Genomic DNA, 8,595 nt, shown 5'->3' with positions numbered 1-8,595 from the left:
ACTGTATTTTACCTGCAAATCTTGATCAAATATATCACAACAAGCAATACTTATAGCTGCAGAAGATGTGAAATATTGGAATTAATCTATTCATCTTAGAATTGTGCTCTCTTATATTGATCAAGATTCAACCCCTTGTCATTTCAGATTTGTGATCAAAGTACAGTGGGATGGTGAGACCAGTGGGTTTTGTTCACTCAGTGAATACCTTTTATAATGTAATTTTAAAATCAAACATGAAAAGCTTCATCTAAACTGTTAAGCCTTTAAATATTCTGCTTTAAGGCTAAGTTTAAAGCTGTTATCTTATAGAAGAATAGTATTACGTCCATCTTCTGAAAGACATAAAAACCATTAAATATTTTAAGAGAAATAAGGAAAAGGGGACAAGGATCTTTGCAATAATGGTGTTGATGAAATAAACTAGGAAGCAGATGGTTACTGAAAAGTAAGATTAATTGCATTTATTTGTCTACACACAATATTCTGACATATATGTTTAGATACACAAGTATCAAATTTCCTCTCAGATACAGATACTAGGATTTGGATTGCCCATCATTAAATAGGTAGGTAAGTAGATAGAAGATATAGATAGATAGATAGATAGATAGATAGATAGATAGCCAGCCAATTTAATGATGTATATATGTATATACCAAGGACAACTATAGAAACTGTTAAATGAAATAGGCAAACCAAATGTCAACAAATAGGAAATTTATCTAATGTAAGTACTAGTAAAAAAAAAAAAAAAAAAGTGCTATCTCTACAGTCATCTCCAGGGTCCTGATCCCTTATCCCCTTGTGGAGACCCCACCAGATCTTGTGAGACACTGGTCGGCACTGCCCCCCTCCCCAGCTGACAAAAGGAGCAAGTGCTGAGCGTCTCTTGTCCTCCGACAGTCAGGAGTGATCGCAGGGCCATCAGCTCCACCATTCGGGTGCTCTGCTCAAATGCGTGAGTTGGCTTTAAAATCGAGTGAGGGCATCTGGATATGTACTTACATAAATTTCCAATAGAGATGTTTTTGTACAGTAACATGAGTTAGTCCAAGTAGATGGTTATTTAAAGACTTTTAATTATTGTCCTATAATGATTGCAAAAATAGTAGCCTTAATCAAGGGAATAGAGAAAAATTTAATTGTTTTCCCATTTATGTTTTTTTTTTTTTTTTTTTTTTTTTTTTTTTTTTTTTTTTTTTTTTTGCCTGGTTTTGACGCAAACGTTTTTTTTTTTTTTTTTTTTTTTTTTTGGTACCAGGGATTGAACTCAGGACCTTGTGCTTGTGTGTTTTCCCATTTAAAAAAATGAGAAAATTGACTCAATAAATTTGAACTCTTCATTCTAAAACTGCAAATAAAAAGTCTAAATGACTCAAAGTAGAAAATATGTTTTCAAATCCACAAAAATTATTGTTGTAGTACAGCACAGCAATTTTCAACTTCTACAACTTTCTTGTATTTCAGAATACATATTAGATAAGAGCTTGTGCTATAAAGATTGTGTTTCAATGCTGAGATTAAACACTAACTAATGTCTGTCTGCATTTATAGGACACCCATGGTCATCAGTGGAGTGAGAGAAAATACAGAGTCGCTGGAGATACAGGATGAGTATCTCTAGTCTAGAAAACTGAACACTGACAAGTATGCTACTAGCAGAAGATTCTACACCTGTCTTCCTGGGACAGGTCATATGGTGAAAATGTAGGGACACTAAATATACTGTATAAGACTACCTTCAGCCACATGTAAAATGTATGTGAAACACACATGCATTTCATGTTCAGACGTGAGTCCTATCTCCAAAATATTTCATTATATTTATGCAAATATGCCACAACCTGAAAAAAATTTGAAATCTGAAAACACTTTTGCTTTCAAGCAATTCAGATAAGGCTAATCAAACTGTTAAAACTTTTCTAATGATATTCAACACTAATCTTCTTAATAACATCATTATATTAACAATACAGAGTACTTGCAACCTGCCAAGCACTGTGAAATATTGTTACTCCTTCCAGCAACCGGATATAGAAGGCTTGTGCTGATTTTCCATATGAGGACACTGACATTAAAAGATGTGTCAGGCGCTCTTTTTGCATTCCAAATCCTGCCCAATCTCTCCCACTCTGCCACCTATTGGCCTCCCAACTTGCTCCCACCACCCCCGAAGTGACCGCCCCAGAGAGGCTTTGACCAGCTTCCTACAGCATCTTCCACGCTTCTAACCTCTGAGCTCCTTCAGTAGTCGTGGGAATCAACTGGTATTCGTGTTAGGGCAATCCACATGCATAGGGAATTAATATCCATATGGTCATTCTGACCACTGGGGAAGAGAGTTCCTGGGTGAATGCTGCCCCCTACCAGTCCCCCAAAGAATGGTTCTGCCATACAACTCAGAAGGTTCTAGTGAGGGTCCTGTGGGATTGAGCATTATCCTGCGGACTACTGGACGACATGCATTTGCTACTTGCACTACGTCCATATTTCATCCCTCTTCTTTACTCCTTTACCATAAGAGCACACTCCCAAGTAGAGCTTCTGCACATGAGCCTTTTTCTCAAGTTTACTTCGGGGGCTGACCAGAGGCTGAGACAAGACGCTAAGCAACACTGCCAAGGGTACCGAGTAGCTTGTAGCTGAACCTGCATTGGAACCAATTCCAAAAGCCTGAAATGAATGAACTTAAAAAACATATTATTCTGCTTCCTTAACCATAGTATCGTGATTTCATCTTCCTGTATTAATTTTCTATTAATTATCATAAGAGACGAACATTTTGTCTTTGATGATAATAATAGTACAACATGTTATACCATCCCAAACATCTCTTGCACATGGGCCGTGGAACTTCATCACATCTGTTTAGAGGATAAGACGACTTAATCCTACCAACCTATCTCCATTCCCTCCTCCTCCTCCTCTCGAGTCATCTTTGGCTTGTTGATGACAGTGAGCAATTTATTCTTCATTTTGATGCTTCAGAATTTAGCTCAAGCAAAAGCCTACTTTTCTTCCTCCTACATTCTTGCCTTCCTTCCCCAGTTATTTTCTTAGTAATGGGTTCTTCCACACAACAATATGCACATCTCCCAAAAGAGAGATGTCCCTGCTGAACCACATCCCCTAACACTTTAGGAAGCAGAATAGGACAGCAAGCAAAATAGTTAACCAGGACTTCAGACAGCTGAGCCACAGCCCTGTCTCTGCTCCTAGCTACAAATTTGACTTTTGATAAGTCAACGGGACACAGTGTGCCAGGACTTATTCAATCCAATGTAGTTTACTTTAAGAAATAATAGAGCTTTCATCTTTTTAAAGTTTTCTTTAGAAAGTGACAGGAAAATTACTAGATCCAATTTCTCACTGCTTTCTTCTCTGCCACGTGAAGTTTATATTAGCAATGATGAAAAAAACATATGAAAAATATTGAATTTGTGTACTCTTTTCCCCGAATACTATTCAAATTTAAACCACAAGTGTGGTAAGAATGATCATATAATTGCAAATTTTCTCCAAGTTTTGAAAACATTTGTCAATTTATATTTGAAATTATTTCTAGTTTGCCAATTTAAAGAGCAATTTCATGTACAAACTATTAGAAACAACTTGCTCACACAAAGGAAAAAATCTCAGGGACAATTAAGCTACAGTGAAATTAATGTTTATGTTTAGTGTATTATTGAGTTCAAATGTAATTGGTTTTAAAACTACCCAATAAATTATTATAGCCACTTTGAAGCTTAAACTTTTGTGCTATTTCATTGTATTTAAATTTGGCTAATTTCTTAAGATCATTGACTCAAAATATTTTTAAATTCAAACATTTTTTAAGTTCATAGTTCTGAAAACATTCTCCACGGCACAAACATCCAAACTAACCCAGACTCCTTTCATTACTTTAGCAAAAGGACTGTTATTTCATATGTCATTGTATAGGTGACAGAAATATAGGCACCAATAAGATAGAGTGACTGAAATCAAGGAACTTACTATTTAGAATGCAAATTTGAAAAATAAGCACGCAAATATAAAAACCCATGTGACCACAGCTTTAATTTATTTAATAAGGATTTACTGAACACTCAGAATTCACCAGCCACCATTTCAAGTGCTAAAGAGAAAACAATAAAACACAATGGCTCTTTGCCACCACAGAGCAGTTGTTATCCTGGAGGGAGAAATCAAAAATAACAAAAGCAAAATATCCAAACACACTTACGTCAAATGCCAATAAATGGCATAGAGGAAAACAGAGTATAAAAGGAGGAAAAGGGCTAGGGACATCAAGAAGAGCCGTGAAAGCGTCACTGTGGCAAACTGTTCCTGACTAAAGATCACTCACTGTCCCTGCTGTGTTTGGAGTGGGTTGAGAAAATGAGAACAGAGCAACTGATGAAGCCAGTGAAGCCCTGCAGGATCATATTGAGGGTGCCTCTTTGATAATAAGTGTATCAGTTATCTACTGCTGTGTAACAAATGATCCCGAACTAGCAGCTTAACCCAATGGATATGCTTAACTCACAAAGGTTGTTATTTGTTAAAACTCTGGGGGTCATTTAATAGGCCCTTTATCTCAGATTCTCAGGATGTTGCAGACAAATGTCAGTTGAGGCTGTCATCAATGGATGCCGTGGTCCAGGTGATCTCATTTACACAGCTGGCAGTGCACGGTCAAGGAGGTCTCAGTCCCCCACCACATGGACCTCTGCAACAGCATGTTTGAGTTTTCTCACAGCCTGGAGACAGAACAGACTTCCCCAGAGAGAAAGCGTGAGCTAATAAAGCATGAAGCAGGAGCCATTATGTATTTTGTAACTCAGTCTCTGAAGTTACACGGCATAGTTCCTTTTCCACAATGGCCTGTCACTCATGTAGGTCAGCTGTGTCCAGCGTGGGAGGAACGATCACAAGGGCAACACACAGGGAGACAAGAATGACTGGCGACGTACTGTATGCTGCTCTTCCAGTACGGAACCCAGATTTATTCTGAAAGGGTTAATAGGTTATTTAAAAGTTCTGAGTACAGCATTTTCAAGTTTTAAAAGGGCTTCTGTGGTTGAGATTGGATAGAGGCAGGGCAAAGGTGAACCAAGGAGACCCATTAGAGGTTATTATAATAATAATACCACTGAGGAAGGCAGGCTGGATGGGGATGGGGATTAGGAGAGGGAAAGCAAGATATGGTTGGACCGAAATCGGGAGAGGTTTGAAGAGAGATCTGGTATGAATTATTCATATTTCAGGTGAGCTGCAAAAATGTTGGACCCAAAGATGAACCAAAATTTCTTAGCTGAACAACTGTAAATCCGTTCATTATGCAGAGAGATATATTGGCTGTTAAGAGAAGACAAGCACTAGTGGCAAAAGAATAGCATAAATAATGACAAAGAACACCAGTGGGTACAAAGAAACAAAGTAATCCTCTTTCTGAGGTGATAGTACAAGGGTATTTGCTGGCAAATGTTAATGTGAAGTATATGTTTTCTACCTGCTCAATTAAAATATTTTATTTATTACACACCTGCATTGTATTAGTACTGATATGCACTCTGTTAGCTACAGAGGGTATGATGATGAACAGAGATGCTGTTTCTGAAGAAAGTTTGGCTGTAGACAGATGATTAGATCTCATCAAAAGCCAATTTAAATATAGATTATATATTTGTTATTATATTATTAATATTATAATATATACATATGTTTGCAGGGGTAGTACCAGGATTTCTTTTGTTTAAAAAAGTTAGCAATACGGACAGAAGGAGAGAACATTCTCTCTTGTTTTGGTACTGGGGACCGAACATGGGTCCTGCCCAACCAGACGATCATCAGTGCTTCGCAATTACCCTTCCACGGATGTGTGACTTGCAGAGCAGCGACTGGCATTAGTGAGCTAAACGACCAGGAAGCCACTAGGGAGCCACCAGTGGACAGCTTGTGGCTTTCACAGCCAGGGAGATCGTGCTGCTGTTCACTGAGGTGGCACACGTTGGATATGGCCTTGCTGTGGATTACTGGGACACACAAGTTAGGTTTGGCACAAAGGAAGGCTGAACAAACAGCCCTTTGATCATTTGTAAATAGTTTCTAGTTAAATAAAAAGAACCTGTAGTGCTTTAGAGGCTTATAAAATAAACACAATACGTGATGAAATAATACTAAAGGATGACACTATTCTGGTAAATGTGTTCTTATTCATACAGGGGAAAAAGTAAATTGGCTTAAGGATGCGTTATATACCATATGCCTGGTCCATATTTAAATCTAATCCTACTGATCTACTTTCACTAAAGCATACGTTTCCAACATACCCAGTAAGAGCCAAGGATCTGTGTGAAACCACTTATCGTTTCTCCTCGCCATCGCTGGGCGAGCTGGAACAAGTGCGAGTCTAGAGAAAATCTAGAGCCGTGGCCAGAACGTGGAGAGGTAGCCTGGGTGTTGCTAACATTTCAATCTGTTCATTTTCCTTTCTCTTACTGTTCACTACTCTTGACCAGCAGCCTCCAGGCCCTCAAGGATTAACATCTCTAACAAATGGTATGTAAAATCCACTTAAAGCAAAAACAAAACAAAAACACTGAATAATATAATTTTGGAAGAAAGACATTAATATTTGTGATCCAAGAAGGTATTTGCTATTTTCTTCTACTGACAAGGAAGGCAGTGGTTGAATCCAGTAGAACATTTCATTCTCTGATTATTCTCAGTATTGAATGATGGCAGCAGGATTACAAAACTAGCATAGCATGTGAGATTAGCCGCTCTGCCTAAGGGATAAAAGAGGATGAAATAGTGCCAGTAGAGGTAGGAAACTTTTAAGGGTCATGAGTGCAAAGAGGCGGGAAAGCTGAAGTTTGGGAGAAAAATAGAGTAGAGGGGAATTTTGGAATGAAATGCTGTGTGCACAGTGGCACAGAGCTGTGGGCTCTTCCACAAAGTTTTTGGTAACAGCTTCAACTTTCACACCTTGTGGAATCAAAATGTTTTGTGGGAATAAACTCTTTGGTCCTGTTCCAAGCAAATCTTGCATGGACAAGAACAGCCCTCAGGCTACCCTTGGGTCCAGCCTGAATCCAGTTCATTTCTTTTCTTTCTACAGAATGTCTTTCCTTGCTTTTCTATATCTCTGCTTAGAAACTGGATTCCTTTTACATTTTATTTTGCAGCACTGGGACTTGAACCCAGGGGCCTTTGTACTAAGCTACACCCCAGATTTTAATTTATTTATTTACTTTTTTTTTTTTTTTTTTTTTTTTTTTTTTTTTTTTTTTTTTTTTTTTTTTTTTTTTTTTGAGACAGGGCCTCCTTAAATTGCCTCGGCTGGGTTTGAACTTGAAATACTTCTGCCTTGGCATCCCATTATGCTGTAATTACAGAAATGTACCACCAGGCTGGCCTTTCCCAGAGCTCTTGATTCCAAAGAACCTTATACCTCTGTTTTTCCCTTATCCACCTTCTATGTACAGAGAGCTAAGGTCTTTCCTCTCTTCACCTAACTCTTGGATATTCCTAGTTCCTACTCTTAAAACATCTCCTCAGCTCTCACCTATATCCTATCCTAATAAGGCTGCTTGCATTTAGTTATTCCAGTTTACTGGATCTTTCCATCTGCAAGTCTCTCTGTGTCTGTACCCTAGAGATAGATCAACCCAAAGGAAATTAAAAGATTCATGTTGATAGAGTGAATATTTTTACAGAAGTATCATTACCATTATATGTGTGTGTATATATATACATATATATATGTATGTATGTATGTATAAAGTCATTATACACTATTACCTAACATGATTGTAGATAGCACTTTTAGCGTTCTGTGCTAAGTAATCTATAAGCATTCTATCACTTAATTCATAAAAATAATTTTAGAAAATTAGGATTATTAGAACCCCCTATGCATGAGGAAATCAAAGCCCAGTGCAGTAACGCACCCAAAGTTACAAAGCAGAGATTCTATTGCAGCCTACAGTTAAACTACTACCACATACTAATACACATTTAGCCATATTTAAGATATAAAATTTTAATAAATCATGCTATTCTCGTTATGATATAAAGTACCCCAAAATATTTATGTTACACTTATGGTTTAACAAGGTATAAGATGAGCATATAAGCAGGACTTACAAAGGCATGGGCTCTCATAAAATAATTGTGCAGTAAATTAAAAAATCAATTTTCATGAGAAAAACCCAAAAAGCTTAAGCCGAACCACATGGGTAAAATGTAAAAGGATACAAACAGATATTCATAATTAGGGTTGCAAGCTTTCACAAGTTTCTTCTAAGCCTGGGCGTTACAAGGTATACCATGATGTCTTCCAAGAACAAAAAAGAGATTTGATAACCAGGAACAAAAAAATGGAGTAAATTTGAATACAGGCAGCACAGTGAGGAAAACTAAGATCAGAAAAAAAGAGAGAAGGAAAAGGAGAAGCATATTCAAAGGTTTTAGGTTCAGCAAAGCCTGAGGAAAGTGGCTGTAGAGACATTACCAATCATGAAGAATCGACACCATTGATTATGAAATTAATGGAAGTAGGAAGAGCCTGTCTCTGAGCTTTTATCCAAAGATATCAAATGTTCT

This window comes from Fukomys damarensis, unplaced genomic scaffold (genome assembly GCF_012274545.1).
Source record: "Fukomys damarensis isolate Sample0158 unplaced genomic scaffold, DMR_v1.0_HiC HiC_scaffold_5, whole genome shotgun sequence".
Classification (NCBI taxonomy): domain Eukaryota; kingdom Metazoa; phylum Chordata; class Mammalia; order Rodentia; family Bathyergidae; genus Fukomys; species Fukomys damarensis.
Note: the sequence above shows the minus strand (reverse complement) of the source record.